The following is a 21,224-nucleotide window of genomic DNA, read 5'->3' on the forward strand; positions in this document are numbered from 1 at the left end:
ATTCCTTGCTTGTACAAATGGGGGCAGGACTTTGAGTGAGCAGCGTTAGTACCAAAGAAGCCCTACCGGGCTTAGTTTGGTTCAAGGAGTTAGAACTGTCAGGGCTACACAAAGAACAGTACAGAGGAGCCATATTTGCAGAAAGCACTGTCTCAGTATCAGGCAAGTGGGGGAAACCTTTTAGTCGGAAAGCCTAGCCCTCATTTCCTGTCAGTATAGATGTGCGTGAATAGTTAGTTCAGGAAAATTGAACTCATTAAGTAATGAGTGATCTCAGAAAAAAGAAAGAAGAAAACGAAAAAAATGATACGGTGTTGTTATAAAGATGCCATGAGAAAAATATGAATGAGACCAGTAAAATCCATTGTATTTTTAAAATGCATCCATAAAAATGTTGCCACTGAGGAGATGAAAGAGTGATCAGACATTCTGACGTGTTTGGAAACACAAAACAAAGCTTAGTGAGGCAATTATCTCTAGGAATGAAGAAAATAAAGTAGAAATGTGACAATTCGAGGAAGAGACAGCAAGTCAATAGAAGGCAATGCGGAAGTCCAGAAAGAAGTAAAGGAGAAAAATAAAACCATCAGAGGAATAAAGATGGAACTCGAAGGAGCAGAAAGGGAGAATGGACCTTCTATAACCCAGTGTAAGGATTATACTCATAAAAGATAAAAAAAAGAAACTCAACCAAAATGAAATTGAAATTTAAAAAGAACTTAAAAAACATTAGAGAAGGTGTTTCAACAAATACATAATTAGTGTGTCTGAGGAAAAATCAAAACAATGAAACAAAGCAAATATTTAAATATATAATAAAAACAACCCTTTCCTAAATCTATATATGTGAATGTACTTGAATCTCTATATCATAAGTGCACACCATGGGCCACATTCAGTGAATTGGAATGCAATAATAAGACCTATCTTAGTAAAGCTATTGGAGCTTAAAAATAAACACTCATTAGAGCATCCAGTCATGCATCACATATTGTCTCAAAATTTTCAAAAACAAAAAACATAAGTGATGTTAGGGAAGACGGTGGGTAGGAAGTGCCAGGACTCTGTCTCTCTGCCTAGACAACAATTGCACTGGCAGAATCTGACCGATAGAACTATTTTGGAACTCTGGAGTCTTGCAGCTTCCAGAGGACAGCTCAGATGGTGGTCAATCATGGCTAATTTTCATCAATTTCAGCTCTTAGCACAGAAGCAACTACTCACTTCCCACCCTCCAGCCCCGTGGCAGGCAGCTGTGCTAACACTCCGGGTGCAACTTGCATGCTGCTTACAAGAACCAGGGTGGGCAATAAGTACACTGTCCTCCAAATATTGGGGATCTGTGTCCTCATAACTGACTGTGAAGGTGCAGGCCAGAGGCCTTTATAGCAATCCCCGTTGCCTAAAGTGGCTTCCAGGGTATGTGAACATAATTGCCTTAAAAAATTTTCCCCCTAGTTTTCCCTATTTGGGGAGCCAAACATTTAAGGGTTAGGACATTTAAAAGCAACAACATATACAATGGAATTTAGTAAGTCACCATGCACGACCAAGGAAAGCAGTGGGCACAGAAATGACCTGAGAAGACCTTAAGTTTACACCTCATGCTGATGTCTGGCATGGAGCTACCATAAAACAATTAAAAACCCCAAACAAACCAAAACCAAAATCAGAAGCAGCAAACCCTGTGGAAGGTGGGGAATCTGATTAATAGAGATACCATATTATGAGATACAAATGTTCAGTTTCAACAACACAAAAATACATGAAATATATAAACAGGAAAGTATGACCCACTGAAAGGAAAAAATATCAACAGAAAAATAACTAGAATGAAAAATTCACTAGAGGGATTCTAAAGCAGATTTGAGCACAAGTAAGAATTAGCGAATTTGAAGACAAGACATTTAAAATTGAGTATGAGGAATACAAAGCTGTAAGATTAAAGAAAAGAGAAGAGTCTAAGGGATCTGAGGGACAGCATAAGCAGACCAATATACACATTGCAGGAGTCTCTGAAGGAAAAAAGAGAGGGAGCAAAAAGTACAGAGACAATTTGGAGAAACAATGGCTGAAAGCTTACCAAATTGAAGGAAAGTCACAGATTTACAAATCTAAGATGCTCAACAAACTCCGAGTAAAGTAACCTCAAGGAGACCCACAATTAGACATACATAATCAAACTTTCAAAAGCCAAATACAAAGAGGGAATTCTGAAAGCACCAAAACAAAAGTGACTCATCATTACAGGAATCTTCAAGACAGTTATCAAAGAATTTCTTAGCCAAAACTTTGCTGGCCAGAATGCAGTAGAATGATATATTTAAAGTGCTGAAAGAAAAAATAAAACCATCAACCTAGAATTCTATATAAGCCAAACTCTCTTTCAAAATTTGAGAGAAACTTAGTCATTTCCAGACAAACAAAAGTTGAAGGCATTCATTTTCAGTAGATCTGCCTTACGAGAAATGCTAAAGGGAGTCCTTCAAGTTGAAATGAAGAACACCAGACACTAATTTGAAGGCATATGAGAATATAAAGTTCTCTGGTAAACAAAAATACATAGACAAATATTCAAAAAACAGTATTATTATAATTTTGGTTTGTCTCTTTGCTTCTTATTTTCTACATTGTCTAAAAGACTAATGCATAAAAACAATTATTAGTCTATGTTTTTGGACACGTAAGATATAAAGATGTAATTTGTGATACAAATAACTGAAAAGTAGTGAGAATGGAGCTACACAGGAGCAGAATTTTTGTATGCTATTGAAATTCAAATTAAAGTGCTACAATTTTAGGATGTTAAGTGTGTAATCTACATGGTCATCACAAAGAAAATAAGTACAGAGTATACACAAAAAGAACCGAAGAAGGAATTTAAAATTGTCACAACAAAAATTCACTAAACACAAAAGAATACAAAAAGGTAGAAAATGAAGGATAGAAATCCTATAAGGTATATAGAAAACAAACAGTAAAACGGAGGCAGTAAGTCCCTCCTTCTTAGCAATTACTTTAAATGTAAATGAACTAAACTCTCCAATCAAAAAACAAAGATTAGCAGAGTAGATAAAAACCATGAGCCAATTATATTCTGTCTATAAGACATTCACACTCATCTTAGATCCAAAGACACAAACAGTTTGAAAGGGAAAAGATGAAAAAGGACATTCCATGCAAACAGTAACCAAAGAAGAGTGGGGCAGTTATATTACTGTCAGACAAAATATACTTTAAATAAAAAAGGTTACAAGAGAAGCAGAAGGGCATGATATATTCATACAAGATACAACACAGCAGGAAGATATAACAATGACAAACATACATCTAATAAAGGATTCTCAGAATATAGGACACAAAAAGGAACATAATTGAAAAGATAAATAGACTATTCTCAGATAATGACTTATGACTTCAATACTTCACTCTCAACAATGGATAGACCAACCAAATAGAATATAAGTAAATAAACAGAGGACTTGTATGACACAATAAACCAATGAGAGCTAACAGGCATATACAGGACACTTCATCCAGCAGAATATATATTCTTCTCAATTGCACTTGAGGCATTCTCCAGGATAGACCATATATTAGGCCACAAATTTCGTCTCAATAGATTGAAAAAGATAGATATCATATAAAGTATCTCCTCTGACTACAATTAGGTGAAATTAAAAGTCAATAACAGAAGAAAAACTGGAAAATCCACAAATCTGTGGAAATTAAACAACACATTTTTAAATAATCAATGGGTCAAAGAGGAAATCGCAATAGAAATCAGAAAATATTGAGAGACAAATTTACAAAAAAACACCTCATAACAAAACTTACGTGATGCAGCATAAACAGTGATAAGAGGCAGATTTATAGCTGCAAATGCTTACATCAGAAAAGAAGAAAGATTTCAAACCAACAACCTGACTTTATACCTGAAGGACCCAGAAAAAGAAAAACAAATTAAACCCAAAGCCAGCAGAATGAAGGGAATTAAAGACTACAGTGGAGAAAAATAAAATAAAACAAGAGGAGAAAAATAACAGAGAAAATTAATGAAACCAAGAGTCGGTTTTTCAAAAACAATTAGCAGAGTTGACCAAACTTCAGCTAGATTGACTAAGAAAAAAAAAGAATACACAAATTACTAAAATCATAAATGAAAGTGAGGATATTTGTACTGATTCTATAGAAATGAAAAGGATTATAAGAGAGTAGTGTGAACGACTGTCTGCCAACAAATTGGATAACATAGATGATATGGACAAATTCTCAGAAATACAAAACCCACCGAGACTTACTCATAAAGAAATAGAAAATCTGAATGGGCCGATAACTAGTTAGGAGATTGAGTCAGTAATCAACACCCCCACTGTTAAGCCCTTGACTAGACTGCTTCACCGATGACTTTTATCAAATATTTACAGAACTATCATCAATTCTTCTCACACTTTTCCAGAAAACTGAAGAGGGGGAACACTTCCTAATTCATAGAAAGGCATTCAAATAGAAAAGGAAGAAGGAGCATTATCTCTCTTCACAGATGACATGACCTTACATGTAGAAAATGGAAGAAATCCTAACATGTCCACTGATAGATGAACAGATAAATTATGTCATATATACCCAATGGGATATTATTTACCTTTAAAAAGGAATGAAATTTCAATACACACTTCAACACGGGTGAACCTTGAAGACATTACACTAAGTGAACACAAAAGGACAAATACTGTATAGTTCTGTTGATACGAGATAGTGAGAATAGTCAGATTCATACAGACAGAGAGTAGAGCAGTGGTTACCAGGGCCTGCAGGGAGTGGCAATGGGGAATTACTGTTTAATGGGTGAAGAGTTTCAGTTTCACGTGATGACTAACTTCTGGAAATGGATGATGATGATGGTCTCACAACAACATAAATATACTTAATGCCACCAAACTGTACATACAAAAATGGTTAAGATGATATATATATAAAACAAATTATATATATATATATCTTACTTTTAGTTCAGTAGTACATGTGTGGGTTTGTCAACTGGGCACAGTGGCTCACACCCGTAATCCTAGCACTTTGGGAGGTTGAGGTAGGTGGATCACTTAAAGTTAGGGGTTCGAGACCAGCCTGGCCAACATGGTGAAACCCCATCTCTACTAAAAATACAAAAATTAGCCAGGCGTTGTGGCTTGAGCCTGTGTAGTCCCAGCTACTCAGGAGGCTGAAGCAGGAGAATCACTTGAACCCGGGAGGCGGAGGTTGCAGTGAGCTGAGATCGCACCACTGTACTCCAGCCTGAGTGACAGAGTGAGACTCTGTCTCAAAAACACATAAAAAACAAACACACCAAAAAGGAACACATGTACGGGTTTGTTATATAGGTAAATTGCATATCATGAGGGTTTGGGGTACAAATTATTTCACCACCCAGATAATAAGCATAGCACCTGATAAGTAGCTTTTAGATCTTCTCTCTCCTCTTATCTCCACCCCTAAGTAGGTCCTGCTGTTTGTTGTTCTCTTCCTTGTGTCCATATGTACTCGATGTTTAGCTCCCACTAATAAGTGAGAACATGTGGTATTTGGTTTTCTGTTCCTGTGTTAGTTCACTTAAGATAATGGTGTCCCGCTTCATCTGTGTTTCTGCAAAGGACGTGACTTCATTTGTTTTTACGGCCATGTAGTATTCCATGTGTATATGTACCACATCTTCTTTATCCAGTCGACTGCTGATGGGCATGTAGGTTGATTCCACATTTTCACTATTGTGAATAGTGCTGTGATGAACATATGCATGCATGTATCTTGATGGTGGAAAAATTTATGTTCCTTTGGGTATGTACCTGAAAATGGGCTTGCTGGGTTGAACAGTAATTACATTTTAAGCTCTTTGAGAAATCGCCACACTGCTTTCCACAATGCCTGAACTAATTTACATTCCCACTAGCAGTGTATAAGCATTCAAACTGGTAAATTTTATATTGCGTATATTTTACCATAACTAAAAAAAAAACAGAAGACACTGAGGTTACATCTATAACATGTCCAAGGAAAGAAAGTATAAGAAAGAATTTTATGTCTAAGTTGCCCTTCAAATATACAGGCTATGGACAGTTTTAGACATGCACAAACTCAAAAAACACTGTTCCCATTAGTGCTTCCGGAATATATCTCTAGAGGGGAAGCCCTGCCGTAAGACGGCTGATGCCAAACACTGAGTATGTATAAGTCTAAAACACAAAGAAGACAAAGGGGACAGAACAGTTCAAGAACATGTGTTCTGACAACGGAGAACACTGGAGAAAAAAGGGAGGCATGAGGTCAAAGACAGAATTTGCTCCTTGACTGCTTGATATAGAAGAACTATGAATCAAAGGATATCATATAAAGCCAACAAATCACATAATAGAAGCACACAGAAATTTAATAGTATAAAGACAAACATCCGTTAAGGAAATATTATTGAGTAAAATCTGGTGTGAAGGGGAGGAGAAGAAAACATGATTTTTCTCACTAATATAAAAAAAAACTGGCAAGCAAATTTAGTAACATACATAAGCATGAAGGAATTGCAGGCAAATGACTACCCTATAACCCAGTGACGGCCAGATGTTTTACAGGCTCAAATTATCAAACCTGCAGAAACGAGAGTAAGGAAAATTCTCTTCACCCCTACAAATGATCTAGCAGATATTAAAGCATGTTATGAAACTTCAATAGTTAAATAATGTGGCACAAGTACACAGACAGATCAACAGAGCAGAATAGGGAGTTCATAAATAGACCAAGTATTTATGGAAATTTAGTACATGCTAAGGAGGCATCTCAAGTTAGTAAGGAAATGATGTAAACAGTGTTGAATCAACTGGGTATCTTTCTGAACAAAAAACAAATAAAATAAAATTAAGTTGGGTTCATAGCTGACATAATAGTCCAGATAAATTCCAAATGGCTAGAAGATTTCATGTAAACAATAAAACCCATAAAAAAAGTTGAAGAAAATATAGCAGAATTCTCTCACGGCATGGGAACGATCTGAAGAAAATATAGCAGAATTCTCTCACGGCATGGGAAAGATCTCTCTAACTACGTTACTAAATCCAAGAATAAATAAAAAATTGGTAAATAAGGGCAAGTGAAGCCTAAATCAACCAATCAACCAAATAAACAAACACAATACTCACAAAAAAGCAAAGTTGAAAGCTGAACAACAAAATGGGGGGTTAAAAAAAACCATTTGCGACTCACCTCATGGAGAAAGATCTAGTTTCCTAAAGCATAAAGATAAAGAGCTCTTAGAAACTGATAAGAAAAAGATTAACGTGGCAACAGAAAGTTTGCCCAATTAAACACAAATCAGGCTTAAACATATGAAAAAATGCTCATAATATAAAAGTTACTCATAATTAAAAAAAAAAACTCATGATAAGAAAATGCAAGTTAAATTTATACCAAGATAACATTTTTCAATTTACCATGTTGGAAAAAAATTCAAATGTTTGATAAATATTTTATTGGTGCTCAGAAACAGGCATTCTCAAAGACTGCAGGAAGGAATGTAAATCAATATATTATGTATTTTGGGTGATAGGTTATTAAAGTAACAAATGTATATTCTATTTCATTCTGCCATTCCACTTTTGGGAACTTATCCTGTAGGCCTACTAGCACATGTGCAAAATAACATATGTACATAGTTATTCACCACAGCATTGTTTGTAATAACAGAAGACTGGAAATACCCGAACGTCCACAATGGAGGAGCGGTAATATTATATATCCATCCAGTGGAACACTACCATGGAGCTATAAAACTACCGTCTAGGCACTAAGAAGAGGCCCCTTTTTATGAATGGGTTGAAATTCACAGGATATACTGTTATGTGAAAAAAACTGCAGGAAGCACAGTACATACAGCATACTACTTACTATGTTAAAAAATGGTGAGGACAAGAAAACCTAATACATTTGCTTGCTTATGCCTAAAGAAACTCAAAAAGGATACATGAGACTTTTGTGTCACGTGAACAGGCTACCTATTCAAAAATCAAAAAGTCAAGAGAAAATGCTAAGATAGTTGTGTTTTATGTTTTGCTTTACCAGAGGATCTGTAAGATATGATTTCTTTTGTTATCTCATTTCTTGACCTGGAGAAATCATAAGGAATACTACCTTTCTTTGATCCAAATGGTGAGTGGCCATGGGATCTACCCTTGCAGAGTGAGAAAGGGAGACCTCCTGCCTAGCACGCTCAGCCCTCCTCCACACTCCGCTCTGTAATCACAGACCCTACTCTTCCTCTGCAGGAAAGCTGTGACCTTGGTCTTGGCTTGGTTTTTGCTGCTCTAGTGCTCTAGAGACATGTGACAGCTCAAGGAAGGTCCCTCTGCATTTGACAAAAGATGTCTGTGGGCTCCTCAACAATACGAGATGGTACAACTTTGTATCCAGGTGTCTTAATTTGGGCTCCAACAAAATACTATAGATTAGTGGCTTCAACACCACCCGAGGAAGCCCTGTGAGGAGAGGCTGTGATGATAGGAGGGAAGTTCTCGCATCCTCATGTGGCCTTTCCTAGGTGTGGGCGTGCAAGGAGAAAGAGCTCTTGTGTTTCTTCCTTTTCTTACAAGGGCATAATCATATCTGAGGGCTTCACCCTCATGGCCACATCTGAACCTAAATGCCTCCCGAAGGCCCCACCTCCGACTACCCTCACTGGGGATGAGGGCTTCAACACATGAATTTGGGAAAACAGAAACACTCAGTCCAGAGTACCACGGGTTTGGATTTTGTAGAATTTCCTAAACTGGGTACTGTTGATTACAATGTGGCCCTTTTCTTTTGCCAATGCCTTTATAAAACCTGGTGTTTGCTGAGTGTAGGAATGAGGTGACAGTCTGTGTTGTCTCACAGATTGACATAAACCATTTCAGACAAATGGAGAGCCTCTCCTATTTCAACAGACCTGCTTGAGGAAGCCATTTCAGGGTTTAACACTCTCAGTGGGATGGGAATTACTTACTGTCCAGTTATAAATACTAGTGATTCTTGTTTGGCACAAGTGGCTCAGAGGTGTGGCGAGGAACCACACAGACCTTGGCAGGGGTGAGCTGTGAGGCGGGTTCAGACCTCAGAAATAGAATGACCTTGGCTGGGTATGGCAAGAAAGGTGAGCATCAGGCAGGCAAAGATTCTCAGTTACAGAAAGGCAGATGGGCAGGCAGGACAAGAGGTCTATGGCAACCTAAACGTAAGGGCCAGAGAGTGAGTCCAGGAACTGGGGCCTCAGGCTCACAGTACATGTAGGTGTTAGTAGCACCACGTGCCTTGGAGGAGCACTGACCAGTCAGGATGAGGCCAGCCTCTGGTCCTCAGGCAGCAGAGGACAGATGGGGAAGACCTGAGGGTCAGGGTCCAGGAGGCTGCCCAGGAGCCTTGCATTTCCCTGTTTCCACCAGGAACTCAAGGCTCCCTAAGTCAACACATTATAATGCTTGTACTTCTAAAGTCCACGGAGAAGTCAAGGTCCTAAAGGCCAGTTTTAGTATCACTGCCCCTTGGTTTTCGTGGGGAAATTGGTTCCAGGATCCCTTTGGAGACCATTGACAGGATGCTCAAGTCCCTTATATAAAATGGTGTGTATTTGCACATAACCTACACACACCCTCCTGTATACCTGTAATCATATCTAGATTGCTAACAACACCTAACACAATGCAAATAGTTATTATACTGTATTGTTTCTTACTTATGTTATTTTTATTGTTTTATTATTACTTTTATTTATTGACTTATTTTGAATGTTTTCAATCAGCAGTTGGTTGAATCTGTGGTTGCGGGTGAGGACACAGAGGCCTTCCTGTACATGTGTGTGAGAATTCTTAGCACAACTTCCATCTTTCATATTTAAATCAATCTAATTTAGTTCTATTCTATTTAGCCTTAATTGAGACTAAAAATGAAGTTGCCCATTATCTCTTATGAGTCAGCTATGGACTTAAGAATCATGTTTCATTAGTTCCTTAGTCATTTCTTATTTACACTGTAAGAAACATACTTTAACCCTCCATCACGGGTCTTTTTTTGGCTCTTTAAAATCGATGTCTGCCTTCTTTATCCTTGTCGTGTTTTCTGTGATGCTTTTAAATTCTAGTTTTGACTAGCTATTCAACAAGGTGCAAAGTGCTTTTTTTTTTTTTAAGGTGGTAAACTGAAAGTAATACATTTCTGATTAAAAAACCTCTATTCTCTCTTTCTTGGTAAGACAGGCATTAAAATGTAAAAGCCAGAACATGAAATAAGAAGTGCTAATGAAAATCTCACCAAGTTGGAGTTTAGATTTTAAAATGTTACTAATCTAATAAGAAACCCAGGATGAATGTGAAGGGTCACGCAGCTCAGAGAGGATCTGTGCTATGCCTTCAAAATGTCCTCCAAATTTCACATGAAAAATGGTTTGTGATTCATTTTGATCAGTGATGATTCAACTTATCTAAAAAAATGAAGCCTCAACAAGTACAACTGGAAAGCAACCTCGCCACCACCTGCATACATGATCGCTCTAGTCAGCGCCACTTGCGTGTGGGGTATTAATACTGCAGCATTCCTCCTGTGTGACAGATCTGGTTTCAATCTGTGTTTCTTCAATTTTTATCAGTGTTGGCCTAGATTTCTAAAGCTGAGCTAAAATGGAAATATCCTCCCCCCAACCTGCTTTAACCCATCTGTCTCCTTTTATTTACATCATATAATATCCTTTTCCTGGAAGAAGTCTTATTTATTTATTTATTTATTATTATTTTTTAAAAAAGCAAAATGGAAGGAAAATAAATAGAAAGTCTTTCCTCACAAAATAAAACATAGGATCTTCCCTGTGGGTTTATACCCAACCAGCCCTCGCTACAACAGCAAATTTAATAAAAAATAAATAAATAAATAAATCAGTATGAGGCAACGCTGGACATCAACAAGAACATTTCTTTATTACGCCCATGACTTTAGAACCACCTTTCACTTGTCAAGTGACTCAGTGACACCTTCCAAAATACAGAATGCAAGAATATTTCTAATAATCTGCTAATGTTGGTCTCCTTATTCCAAAGTGGGAAGTCAACCTGGATAACGACTCTGCTAAGTGCCGGCATGGGAAGGGTTTATAATTATGCAGACTCTGTCGTTGTTACTGCTGCCAACAGAATAACTTCTCAACATATGTTGTCTCATCAAGGGACCAAAGGCACATCACCAGTAAGAAATGATTTCTAAAGAAGACTTAATTACCACTACATGTGTTTTTAATGTTGGCTGAAAATACACAAGAAGACAAGCTAAAGTGACATGTGACAAGTCCTCATTTAGTTTGTCAGCCATGACAGCATATTCAGAAAGATAAACAATAAAAAAAAGGATCAAGAGATAAAGGTAGATCCTCCCATGACCTCAAAATAATTATAGTATTTGCTGGTGAGGCCGAAGTTTCCGTACACAGATACCTGACATAGACAGTTCTATGGAATTCAAGGGAAAATTAGGGGAGGGGACAGGTGACAAGCTCAGTGTGTGGTGTTAATCGAGTAGTATTCTGACTGAGCCCCAGCTGAATTTTTATTTACCCATTCTAATATTTCCTGGAAACCAAGGCTTTTTACTTCTCTCTCAATCTACTCAAAATGAACTACTCCCCACCCCAAGGTATTGCCAGCATTGAAAGGCAGCGACGTATCATACCCTTCATTCGGTGCCTCTCCATTCCTCCTCCATCCTCAACGAGCAAGTAGTCCCTAGCAATTAACCAGACCAGCTCAAAGGAAACCCGGTGGCTTTTCGGCATAAGGAAGGAGGCCTGTTTCCCCTGTGTTCACGGTTTCTCGTAATAACACAAATATATAGTAAAAGGTGACAAGAGTTTTGGCTGAAGTTGAATTGTTAAAGGGATATTTTTAAAGTATAGAAAAAGTAATCACTGTTTATTCAAACAATGGCCCGGGCTGCTTTTCCGATTCCCATTAGTAGTAAACTTTACTTCTGGACAGAAACCTTTTCTTTTGTTCTTTGGCTTGAAGAACATTAAATTCAAGTTTTCCTTAAAAATAAAATTTGAAATAACTCCTTAAAACCTGCAGGCTGCTGGACTATGAAGATGGGAAAAGGGACATTTCAGGAGTCAACTCAGTTACCTGCACTGTAAAGCCTGGCACAGCTAACATCTAGAAACTGGATGTGGATTAGAGGAAAAGCAGAAAACGTGGAGTGAAGATCACAAAACAATTAAGATGAAGAATGGAGGAACGGTTATCCTAAGAGCTGTCAGGAAGGACCACAGCAAATGCACCGAGGGATGCAAAGTTACGTTTGCCTAACAAGTATCAAGGAGGAGAAAAATATCTCAGGAAACAAGCAAGTCAACAAAAAGGAGATAAAGAACTGCAGGTTCCAAATCTCTGGTGTAGATAATTTTAAAAGCATACACGAGCATCAGATTTTAATGTCAGTTTTGTCAGAAATCAACAGGATTAACCATGTTTCTCTTTTGATTAGTGGCGATGGCATGCCCTGGCATTTTCTGTATTAAATTCTCTGTAAGAGGGTGGGTGCAGTGGCTCATGCCTATAATCCCAGCACTTTGGGAGGACAAGGTGGGAGGACTGCTTGAAGCTGGGAGTTCAAGACCAGCCTGGACAACACAGTGAGACCTTGTCTCTACAAAATTAAAAAAAAAAAATTAGCCGATTGAGCCCAGGAGTTTAGGGTTGCAGTGAGCTATGATTGCGCCACTGCACTCCAGCCTAGGCGACAGACCAAGACCCTGTCTCTAAGAAACAAACAAATAAATGAACAAAAACTCTCTGTAAGAATCCATGGGGACACGTGCAGTTTCTTGTGGGTCTGTGCACTTTTATAAACATGCTGTGCCTTTACTCTCTGTGCAAGCTTCTCTCTCTTGTTCCATCTCTAATTCGCTTCCGGCACCTCTCCTCTCTTCTTTCCTCTTCTCCCATTTTTCTGCTCCAAGGGGCAACCAGAGGTCCCCATTGCTGCACAGTTCCTCAGATCTGGGCTTTTTTTCCCTCGCCTGATGGAGAAGAGTGACCAAGTGGCTCCCTCAAACACATGCTCACTCTTTTAAGGGGAATCAAATCAGCAAACCTTCCAGTCACTGCCTGCAGGGTCCCTGTAGGTCCAATTCTGATGCCAGGAGGAATGTCCCTGTGTGGACTGACTTGCAATGAGGACCTAGAGGTAGGCACGGGCAGGCGAACCCCAGCTGGCTGGCAATGGGAGGCAGCTTTTTAAAGTCAGAACATCATAGCGAAGGAAAGACTCACCCGCTCCTTCTCCGTGCCAGCTCTCTCTCCTTCCAGCTTCCTGCATTGTCTTGCTCTTCCCCTCACTTGTCAGCTACAATTGGCTGGAACACAGTCTTGGGCTGACTCAGAATGCAATGTGTAAAAAACTTTCAGTTAAATACTTCCTTCACTTTTCCATGATGAGGAGGAGCTGTGCTCTTCTTCTGATCCTTCAACTTTCAAGACACTCACATTCCTGCTCACCGTCTCTTCCCATCTTCTCACTCTGCTCATACCCTTGGCAGCCCTAGGCCCACCCTTGCCCAGTGAACACCTACAGTTCCTTAGTGTGTCCTCAGCCCTGCCTGACTGATCCAATGTCCCTGCCATCTGCTCTTGAAGTGCTGCATATGCCTGCCTCTCAGAGATCTTCTTGCAATTCAAATTTTGCATGATTTGCCATGTTTTGGATTAGTCTGCCTTTTCTACTGTACACAGGAGGCAGATATAGCTTCCAATTTGGTCTATGACGACCCTCAGATCTGGCACACATTAGGCAACCAGAAGTATTTGCTGAAGAACTGAGTGATAAAAGGGACTGATCTGATATTTGTTCTTTTCTCATGATAGGCTTTCTCAACTATTTTCTCCTTCTCTTGGTACCAGGTCTTTCCTGGCAGAGAGAAGAAAGTCACTCCATTTTCTCATAGCCATCCTGAGGGCAGGCAGCCTGGCAGGTTGTCCGTGGAGGCTTGCGGCTGGCAACGAGAAGACTTTTCTTCCAGTCCGAGGTCAAGAGCCCAGTATCACCTTGGGCCAGAGACTTCATTACTCTGGGCCTCGAATTTCTCTTCAGTAAATGAAAATCAATTATTTCTGCTTCTTCTGCCTCATATGGGGCTGTTGTTGGGACAGAATTGAGTTTTAAAGGTACTGTATAAAGATAATGATTACACAAACAAAATGCATCCTTAAAGTAAAAAGGTTTGTGGCACTTCTCTACCATCTCTTAAAATTTCACGTACCACTGATGAATTCTCTATAATGTGGGCCTTCTTCTTCGAAGAAGCCTGATTTTCAGAGAAGCTACCTTTTCAGTAAACAGATCATCCATCCATCCATCCATCCTGTAGGCTAACTGTTACTGAGCACACAATTAAGCAAGCAACTACAATACAGAATGGTGAGGTCCTGGAGGGAAGAAGTAGAGGCTGCTCAGGCAGGAGAGAAAAGGGTGCCCCATGCAGATCATGAGGTCAGAGATGGTTGCAGGATAAGTGAAGTCTGCACTGGAATCCAAATATCGATTAGCAGGGCATGGCAAAGCGTGTGTGCGCGTGATCAGAGGCTGGAGGTGAGAGGAACCTGGAGGACTAGAATAACAGAAGAGGGTCCACGTGGCTGGAGCTCAGTGTGGGGCAGGGAGCAGAGGAGATAGTGAATAGGAGAAGAGGAGGCTAGAAGGGAATAGAGGACAAAGGGTTTTGTTAAGAAAACTGGACCTTACTCCAAGAATATTGGGGAAACTTTGGCGAGCTTCAAGCAGAAACATTACTTGATTACATCTGACTTTCAAAAATGTCACTTTGGTGTGTAGTGTGAAGAAAGGATTAGTTAGACAGGGCAATGGTGGAAACAGGAAGAGCGGGAGGACTGGCCCTTGTAGGAATCAAGTGAGAAATCCTGGTGGCTTAGATTTAGGCAGTCATAGTAGGAGCAGACTGAAGTGGGCAGATATAAGGGGATGCCTTTACTGACCCAGAGATCAGGGAGGAAGGGGAGGTTTGCGGGGAGGACAGATGATGGGAGAGGTGCTTGGGGCCATACAAATGGAGTATTTAGCAAGCAGCTGAATTTGTGAGTTAGGAGCTCAGGATAGAGATGAGGGCTGAAAACACAGGTAGATTTCAAAGTATTCTGCACAAACACTGCTGAGGCCATGGAGTAGATGATAACCCCCAGGGGGACTGTGTAGAGAAGACATAAGGTCTGGAGAAAGGAGAGGGCTCCCAGTAATGAAACTCTGAGTTAAGGAGTTCAAGAAGAAGGGTCAGTGATGTGGGAGGGAAGCCAGAAGGACATGGTGCTTGTGAAACTTGCAGAAGGTGGGGGTGGATGGCCAGTCATGGTGAGCACTCAGTGCCACCCAGAGATAAGACCTAAACCCAGAGACTCTTCTCAACACAAATACCAAAAACATGGAACTTGGAGTTTTAGGTCCCAGGAGCCTTTGGGGGATCTAGAACTATGCTTCCCTTGCATTGCATCCTCTAGGAATCTTCATTGCCTTCTCCAGCCAGAACTGACTACCATCTCCAAATATTTGTTGAGCCAGTACTCTCTGCGTTGAGCACTGGGAATTATAAAAGAAACAAACTACAGTCCTTGAGGGAAGAAAGCAGTTACATAAAAATTAATCATGGCCGGGTGCGGTGGCTCACGCCTGTAATCCCAGCACTTTGGGAGGCCAAGGTGGGCGAATCATGAGGTCAGGAGATCGAGACCATCCTGGCTAACATAGTGAAACCCCGTCTCTACTAAAAATACAAAAACAATTTAGCTGGGCATGATGGCAGGCACCTGTAGTCCCAGCTACTCAGGAGGCTGAGGCAGGAGAATCGCTTGAATCTGGGAGGCGGAGCTTGCAGTGAGCCGAGATCGCACCACTGCACTCCAGCCTGTGTGACATAGCAAGACTCTGTCTCAAAAAAAAAAAAAAAAAAATTAATTAAATAAAGAATCACAACTCAGTGCAGTCTCTACTGAGTGTCCTGTGACCGCTGCAGAATATGAACACTTGGCTGGATGGTCAGGGCAGGCCCCTGCTACAGGACAGGGCATGTCAGGAGACAGAGCAAGGGAAATACTCCAGGTGGGGCTTCACTGCTTGAAAGGTGTGGAAGTGGGGTTGGCATGGTTTATGTGGAGGACAAGGAACAGACCATGTGTTTAAAGAGGAGGATTCTTCCAGGGGAGCAGCACGGGCATGGATGGAGCCTTTGAAAGGGGTCAGATGGAGGTGGACCTTGAGAGATGGCTGGAATTTCGAACTACATGCTGCAGATACTGGGACACCAACTACAATGGTCACTCCTTAGGCACCATTTGGCTCTGATCTGTGTCATCTTACCTGTGTGATTATAGCTTTGATTTCTCTGAAAGCAATCTGCAGGTAAGGGGCATGTCTTTTTATCCTTTGATTGTTCCACAGGGACTAGCTCAGGACCTCTAACTCAAATATTCTTCATAGGAATGAAACTGCAAACACACCTTTGTGGCCCATGAAGGGCAGGAATGGAGGCACAAAGCCCAGTCTCTGTGCAGACACACCGAGTAGTGTACATGGTACCCGATATGTAGCTTTTTATTCCTTATCCCCTTCCCACTCCCGCTCTGAGTCTCCAAAGTCTACTATACCACTCTGCATACCTGGCAAGCAGGTGATTTTCTCAGTAGCACGATTTGCTAAGTCTACAATATTTATGATAAACAAATAGGAGAACATGGGAGCCCCTGACTCAGTTTTAGGAGGATTGGGAAGTTTTTCTGGTGAGGATGATAGCTAAACGGAGACCTGAAGGGTGAAGGCCCAAGTGGCAGGCAGAGGGCAGGGGTACAGCAGGCAGAGGAAGGCCCCTGTGGAGACAGCCTGTGGGGAAGGGGCATGGAGAGGCAGCCAGGCCAGGGGTACCACAGCTCCCTGATCATCTGCCTCCCAGGGCAGAGCTGAGGCCCAGAGCAGAGGGGGTGGTAGATAGCCCGCCTGAGCTGAGGCCCAGAGCAGAGCGGGTGGTAGATAGCCCGCCTGAGCTGAGCGGTGAAGCCCACCATCTCCCTGGAGTCCGTGATCACGAGATGAACACAACACCCTTCATGGATGCTGGTCCTGCCCATTACAGAAATCTGATAAAAAGAAAGAAAAAAATGACCACAAGCATTCGGCATCTCCAGCAGAGATCGTTTTCTTCCTGGAGAAAGATTTCGAAAGCTGATGTTGAAAGAAACATGCAAAATGGATTTAAATGCAGTTGAAATGAGAGTGGACAGTCTGGGCCTGCTGCTGATTGGAGACACTCTTCTCAAGCAGTGACGGCGTTGAGAGATGCTGGCGCCGCAGCCGCCCCAAATTGAGAAGAAAACAGTCTCCTCTTGACACTGATGCTGAGTCACAGAGCAGCAGCTGTGGAATTTTATTTACTTTTTCTAGATTTTACACTGTAATTTTAAATTATAAATGTTATGTCACAAAACACTACTGTCTCTTTGACATACATTTTCTGAATTGTGCCAGACACTGAATTAAGGGCAGGAATACAAAAATGAGGACAGCATGGTCCCTGCCCTTGAGGACTGCCCGTTAAATGAGGAGACAGACCCTTGGGTAACAGCCCATAATATCACGCAGAGTGCACACCAGTGGGATGAGTGAAGTGCTCTGATCAGAGAAAAGATCAATTAATTCTTTTTTTTTTCAACTTTTCATTTAGCCCTGCCTAAGCAAGGCCTTAAAAAGTTTGGTTAAGAACTCACAACTGTCCCTCTCCATGGGAATCTTTAGTAAAAAGTGAAAGATTTATTTGTTCTGACAAGAAACCAGAGCATGAGAGCAATGACCTCTGAGAGCTGGATTTGGGGAAGGTTGTGCAGAGAAAAGCGTAAAGCAGTTGTTTTCAGAGCAGAGCCACGATTGCCTTGGAGTTGCCCGGAGAGCTTACCAAAAATGTCCTGCCCAGACCCTATCCCAGCCCAGTGAATCAGAATCTCTAGGGCAGGGAAAGCTGGAAACAGAACTTTTTCAGATGTTCCAGGGTTTTCTTATGCACAGTAAGGTATAAGAGCCACTATTTTAAGAAAGGCTTCGTATTTCAGTGGAGAGGAAGAGGAGGCTCACGGTAGAGGTGACACCATGAAGATGGAGATGTGCAAGTGATTGATCGGGTGGAGTCCTGAGTGCAGCAGGAGAGGAAGCTGGAAAGTCGAACAAGGCTGCCCACCCAGAGGACAGTGACTCCCAACCATACCTGTTTATCCAAATCACCCCTGGAAGTGAAAAATATACCTACATTCAGCTCCGTTTCCAGAGTTGGTCTCTTAGGTGGGGCTTGACATGTGCATGTAAGCAAAGGCTACACGGGTGATTCTGATGAACAGCAGGGCTTAGCCCCCAATGCACAGGCTAGAACCATGGGAGGTTCTGAAGTAAAGGATTACACCAAACCCCTTCTCCTACCCATGGAAAGCCTGGTAGATTCTAGAATGGCCATTACCACTGACTATGTACTAAAGACTTCAGTGGCATCAGCTACGTCCAGAAGTGAGAGACGTTCCGTGTGCTGTGGGCATGCAGTGTAATTCTTTAAATGTTCTAAAACAGGGAAAGCCCTACCATTTCCGCTCTGCTCTGAATTCTGAGGGCCAGCTGGAATTTGTTCTTCTTGTAAACAAATGACTTCTGAATATCTAAACAGTAGCATTAATTATTGGACAACTGGATAATTTTTAGGAACTGTCAAACCAATGACATGTCTATGCTCTGAAAGAGTTAAGGTCTGGAAGCAATCAGAGCAAAGACTCTGATTAGCACAAGAAGAGACAGCAGCAAGAATTCCAGCAAAGATGCCTGAGGCTACGCAAGTTAATTAATGACTTAACATTATCTCAGGGACCCCAAACTAACTGAAATCAACTTGTTGGCATCTTGAATGTAAGGTGAAATTGGTTGATAGAAATGTCATGATATTATCTCTTAGGATTAATCATCAACATCATAAAGATAGGCTTATAGTGCATTAGTCTTTCCCCAAGGAAACAAAGGGAGATGCATGGATATTATCTATAGCTTTTAATCAGAATTATATTCATTGCAAATGTCTTCAAACGCATTTCTGCTGTTTCACGGATAGTCACAGATTTCATACCTTTAAAGTATACCTCCCTAAGTATACTAGGCCGATGAGGCGAGAGCTTATTATGTGATATTATGTAGAATCAATATCCGGATGAATAAAGATGACCCAGAGCTAGTAAGTTACTCTAAGCACGAAAGCAACAGTGCAAATAATTCCCTAGGTTGCGGTAAAAGAAAATTTTTTGTGTAAGGACTGTCCCCTTGGTTCTCAATAGTTCATTACCGTTTAATGGAGGCAAATGATAAATTATATATTAGACTGTAGTTTACAAAACCCCTCATGTTGACCCAGCTGAAGTTGTAATTTTAGTCACATTCAAGAAATGTATTCTTTTTTCCTCGTTCATCTTCAGGTGCATTAATTAGTTCAAGAAGCATTGTGTAAAAGAAATTCAATGAAATGATAAAATAGCTACTATCTACTGAGCATCTACTAGGTGCCGGGCTTCATATACATCATTTAAATTAGTCTATTTAGTCCTCCCTACAGTTTTGTAAAGTGAGGTATTATCTCCACTTTTGTAGAGAATGAAATTACAATTCAGAGAAGTCAGGTTACTTTACCCAAGATGAAAAGCTAATTAGTAGCTGGGCTAAGTCCAAAGATGGATCTTATATTGGCTCCTCACACTTTTAAAGATCAACTCATGTCTTCCAGACAAAGTTAGCCACTCTCTTTTCTGTGAAAATTTGGATCAAGTATGTTTCTGTTACAGTACTTGTGATGTCATAATTATTTGTGTTTTTTTCTTTAAAAGTTTGTATCCTTGAAAACAGGAGGCATGTCCTCTTGTCCATCTCTGTGCTCCCAAGGCGCATGATTTATTCAGAAGTGTCTTGAATACCTACTGTGTGCCAGACTCTAAGTTGGGCCCTGCAGATATAAGGAACAAGACACACATGGTCCCTGCCCTCATGGAGCTCACATTCTACAGGAGAGACAGTTAAATAATTAAGATAGAGTATAATAAATGCTATGATGGGAGAAGTTTAGGGATTATAGGATTTATGAGATTAACCAGCAAAGCTCCCTTTCTTATTGTGGGGAGGGAAGGAGGAGGAGCTAGGAATGATTCAGACTAAAGAGGGAAGAGATGTCCAGGCTGAGGTGAGAGGGCTGGCTCTGATATAGTCAGGTATTGGGTGGAGGTGAGAAGAAGGGGGAAAGCAGGTTCTGGAAAGAGGAAACAGTATGTGCAAAGGCAAAAGGTGAGAGCGCAGGCAGAGGAGACAGATGCGGATGGAGACATGAGCAAGGACCAGGTCATGAAGGTCCCAGAAACCTGGTTATTCTGAGGTTGCTGGAAAGGCTGCTGGAGGGATTTCAGCATTCAGTGCCATGATTAGATTTGAAAGATCACCATAACGGCAACGAGGAGAATAAGATGTAGGGAGGTAAGCAGAGAGGCAGGAAGACCAGATATGGAGACACCGTCCTGTAGTCAAAGTGAGAGAAACTCTTGGGTCCTGCACTAGGTTGCAAAAGCAGAGAGGGAGAGAAGACTTCAGAGGCAAAATCAGTTAGGTTTGGTTTCTAACTGGATATAGGTGATTTGTGAAGGAGAGGAGTCAAGGACACTCCTAGGTTTCTGGCTTGAGCAATTGGTTAGATGGTGGAGCCATTTTCTGATCTAGGCTTGGAAGATAGGATAATAAATTTGGTTTGGACTAGTTTCATATGTCTGAGGTGGATGTGCTCACTAAGCAGAGGAAGGTCAAGATGGAGATAGGAGCTGGAGACAGAACTTTGGAAGCCATTAGCCATAAGACTGAGTGAGATTACTCAGAGACTGGGAGAGAAGAGAGCTCCACGAAACAGTATTTGAAGTAGGATAGAGAAAGAGAAGGCAACAAAGGAAACTGAGAAAGGAGAGGCCAGATGGGAGAAAATTGAGTCTAGGATGATGTCTTGGAAGCCAAAGTAGATTTCAAGAAGGTGGGAATGGTCTCATGGGGCCCAATGCTTTTCCATGGTCAAGTAAGTGAGGCCCTGGACATAGTCCTCAGGTTTTTCAATGAGGTGGTCAGTG

General features: G+C 40.8%; 1 protein-coding gene and 1 non-coding gene across 2 annotated transcripts in view; both read right to left on the minus strand.

Moving 5' to 3' along the window:
• Positions 1 to 21,224, minus strand: part of L3MBTL4 (L3MBTL histone methyl-lysine binding protein 4) — a 417,980-nt gene that overhangs the window by 46,592 nt on the left and 350,164 nt on the right. The gene's annotated exons all lie outside the window — the stretch shown is intronic.
• LOC111553641 lies at positions 17,772 to 17,888 on the minus strand. The gene has a single exon (XR_002735022.1). It is a non-coding gene; the product is annotated as a U5 spliceosomal RNA (small nuclear RNA).

Source organism: Piliocolobus tephrosceles, chromosome 18, assembly GCF_002776525.5.
Source record: "Piliocolobus tephrosceles isolate RC106 chromosome 18, ASM277652v3, whole genome shotgun sequence".
Lineage (NCBI taxonomy): Eukaryota > Metazoa > Chordata > Mammalia > Primates > Cercopithecidae > Piliocolobus > Piliocolobus tephrosceles.